This window comes from Lepisosteus oculatus, chromosome 1 (genome assembly GCF_040954835.1).
Source record: "Lepisosteus oculatus isolate fLepOcu1 chromosome 1, fLepOcu1.hap2, whole genome shotgun sequence".
Lineage (NCBI taxonomy): Eukaryota > Metazoa > Chordata > Actinopteri > Semionotiformes > Lepisosteidae > Lepisosteus > Lepisosteus oculatus.
Window position 1 is genome coordinate 30,512,501 of NC_090696.1, and position 3,464 is coordinate 30,515,964.

At 49.4% G+C, this 3,464-nt stretch overlaps 4 non-coding genes across 4 annotated transcripts in view; all 4 read left to right on the plus strand.

The window, feature by feature from the left end:
• Positions 1-56, plus strand: part of LOC138241621 (U6 spliceosomal RNA) — a 107-nt gene extending 51 nt beyond the window's left edge. The window contains exon 1 of the small nuclear RNA XR_011190876.1: positions 1-56. This exon is cut by the window's left edge and continues 51 nt beyond it. This is a non-coding gene — a small nuclear RNA (U6 spliceosomal RNA).
• A 448-nt stretch (positions 57-504) lies between these two features.
• LOC138241692 (U6 spliceosomal RNA) lies at positions 505-611 on the plus strand. Its single transcript, XR_011190950.1, has one exon. It is a non-coding gene; the product is annotated as a U6 spliceosomal RNA (small nuclear RNA).
• A 270-nt stretch (positions 612-881) lies between these two features.
• LOC138241686 (U6 spliceosomal RNA) lies at positions 882-988 on the plus strand. The gene has a single exon (XR_011190943.1). It is a non-coding gene; the product is annotated as a U6 spliceosomal RNA (small nuclear RNA).
• Positions 989-2,646: 1,658 nt separating this feature from the next.
• Positions 2,647-2,750, plus strand: LOC138241694 (U6 spliceosomal RNA). The gene has a single exon (XR_011190953.1). It is a non-coding gene; the product is annotated as a U6 spliceosomal RNA (small nuclear RNA).
• The last annotated feature ends 714 nt before the right edge of the window (positions 2,751-3,464 follow it).

Below are 3,464 nucleotides of genomic sequence, written 5' to 3' on the forward strand. Positions count from 1 at the left end.
TAGCATGGCCCCTGCGCAAGGATGACACGCAAATTCGTGAAGCGTTCCATATTTTGGAGCTCGCTTCTTAGGAGACCACGGCTCAGCACCACTGCTTAGCGCTTCGAAGTAGGTTTATGTCCATTGCCATGTGTGCATCATCATCTTTGGTTTTGTTGTATTTTTAGGCATTCAAAGCTGGTAATAAAGGGCTGGAATGAAGTTTCTAGGCCTCTGCTCTCGGGCTGGGTGAGGAAAACTCTACTTGATTAGAGCAAGATTGAGATGCCTGCGGTGTCTTCACCTGGCATGGTCTCTGCCGCAAAGTCCACTGCCATCTCAACCTCACGGCTGTCTGGGTGCCGCAGACATTTCCCAGGGTGCTCCTCTGCATCATACCGAGGGCTATGTCTTTTCAAAAATTCGGGCCTTGACAAACACCGCCAACTCTGAATAGTCAGCTACTTATGACAAAGGCGTGAAGAGTGCCGTGGCACATATACGGCCAGTCGGCCCCCACTAGCTGTGCTTGCTTCGGCAGCACATATACTAAAATTGGAACGATACAGAGAAGATTAGCATGGGCCCTGCGCAAGGTTGTCATGCAAATTCGTGAAGCGTTCCATATTTTGGAGCTCGCTTCTTAGGTAGTAAAGGGCTGGAATGAAGTTTCTAGGCCTCTGCTCTCGGGCTGTGTGAGGAAAACTCTACTCGATCAGAGCAAGATTGAGATGCCTGCGGTGTCTTCACCTGGCATGGTCTCTGCCGCAAAGTCCACTGCCATCTCAACCTTCAAAAATTCGGGCCTTGACAAACACCGCCAACTCTGAATAGTCAGCTACTTATGACAAAGGCGTGAAGAGTGCCATGGCACATATACGGCCAGTCGGCCCCCACTAGCTGTGCTTGCTTCGGCAGCACATATACTAAAATTGGAACGATACAGAGAAGATTAGCATGGGCCCTGCGCAAGGTTGACATGCAAATTCGTGAAGCGTTCCATATTTTGGAGCTCGCTTCTTAGGTAGTAAAGGGCTGGAATGAAGTTTCTAGGCCTCTGCTCTCGGGCTGTGTGAGGAAAACTCTACTCGATCAGAGCAAGATTGAGATGCCTGCGGTGTCTTCACCTGGCATGGTCTCTGCCGCAAAGTCCACTGCCATCTCAACCTCACGGCTGGCTGGGTGCTTGAGTCGCGCTCTGAGGTGAATTTCGGGTGTTTGCGGCTTCTGGAGATGACCGTGGCAGCCAGTCACTCTATGTTCCTTGGTCATAGCGGTGACTTGCTCCCTTCCCCCTCCTTCCTCAGAGCTTGGCTTGCTTAGGGGAAGTCCCGCCTTCTCCTTTGCGTCCCTAGGCATTTGCCGTCCAATGGCTGTGTCCTGAATCAGATGCCGCAGACATTTCCCAGGGTGCTCCTCTGCATCATACCGAGGGCTATGTCTTTTCAAAAATTCGGGCCTTGACAAACACCGCCAACTCTGAATAGTCAGCTACTTATGACAAAGCTGTGAAGAGTGAATTCAGATGGTAAAAGTTTGATACGGAAGACATACAAGCGTTCCATGTTTTGGAGCTCGCTTCTTAGGAGACCAATGGACAGGTCGTGCTCGGCGGGGACTTCAGCGTCGTCCGGGAGAAGGGGAGCCACGCTAGCACGGCAGAGCTGGAGTCACTATTCAAGCAGTTCTCCCTGGTAGACGGCTTCAGACAGTGCCGCCGGAACAACTTGGAAAAACTCCCGGGGAGTGTGCAGCCGCCAGGACTACATCTTCCTGCACATGACCTGCTCCCTGGAATCGGCGACGGCGTGGTATTCCGACCACGAGCGATTGACGGTGGTGGCTAACACCAGCCTGCCGGCATTCGGTCATGGGTACTGGAAGCTGAACCAGGAGATACTGGAGGACGACTTCAGGGCACTGTTCCGGAAAGACTACGCGAGCTGGGTCGATCTGAGAGACGGCTACAGCTCCGTGGTGGAATGGTGGGAGTCGGTGAAGGACAGGACCCGAACACTGGCGGAGACGTACTTCAGACGGAAGGCTACCAGGGAGAGGAAGGAAGCTGCACGACTCCAGAGGCAACTCGAGGAGGAGTACAGCTCGGCTAACGGGGGAGGAGCCTTCAATTCAGCCTGGGCACGGGACCTGAAGGAGAGGCTCCGCAAACTGCACACCGAGAAAGCCTAGGCTTTCCTGGTCAAGGCACAAAGGGAGCATTATGAAAATAATGAAACCTGTTATTCCTATTTCTTCTATCAGGTCCGGGGAGCCCAGAAAAAGAGGGTGATCCACAGCCTGAGACGGGGAGATTTAGAGGAAGTGCTGGACGAGAGCAACGTAAGGAACAATCTCATCCGGCACAACAAGTGGGGAGTGAGGGAGCTGGAAGAGAGGATCCTGGCGGACCTCAGGAGGAGGATGAAGCGCGACGTTGCTAAATGGGGTTTCCCCACGGCAAAGGAGCGCTGGAAAGGCCTATGGAACCTGTACAGGGATTAATGGTTTACAGCAAGCGGTAGGGTTTGGAGGGACTCTCATAATAGTGCAAATCCGCCCACTCTTGCAAGGATTGATAACGGACAATCACTGCCGTTCCGCCATTGTTTTAATTATGTGGAGTGTTATTTTGTGAGATGTTTACTTTTGAGATGTTTTTTTTCGGAGTAAAACATATTTTATAAGAAAAAAAAATTGGAACGATACAGAGAAGATTAGCATGGCCCCTGCGAAAGGATGACACGCAAATCCGTGAAGCGTTCCATATTTTGTTGTGTTGTGGAAGTGCCCAAGCTAGAGTTAGGGTTAGGGTTTGAGGAACACCTGGACATTTTGTGATGCATTTGCTGTGCTCTAGGACACATGTGAAATGCAAGAAAAGTGTTGTTTCGTTGTTTCTTTGACAAATTAATTTGGCCCAATATTGCACTTTTTGCTAAGCCGCGCGCCTGTCAATCAAAAGTGGTCAAAAATGAAATGTATGAAAACAATGTTTTTCAGAGCTACATTATCTTGTATTTGGCATTTCAACCCGAGTAAACACATAAGACTTGCGAAACTTGTGCGATATTTGTATTCCTGACCTGTTAACGACACCATACTTGTTCATCTGTGTATGCTATTCCAGCAGCAGGTAACGCAAGAGAGAAAGACTGGAAAATGAAAGCAGACTCACAGCAGTTACTGTCAGAATGTCATGAAAGTGACACTTTAAGCATTTTGGACTCCTTTGGAGTATTTGGGGAAACTTTTTGAACATAGCTTTTCAATGCAAGCTTTTTTATAAATGTTGTGTTGTGGAAGTGCCCGAGCTAGGGTTAGGGTTAGGGTTTGAGGAACACCTAGACATTTTGTGATGCATTTGCTGTGCTCTAGGACACATGTGAAATGCAAGAAAAGTGTTGTTTCGTTGTTTCTTTGACAAATTAATTTGGCCCAATTTTGCACTTTTTGCTAAGCCGCGCGCCTGTCAATCAAAAGTGGTC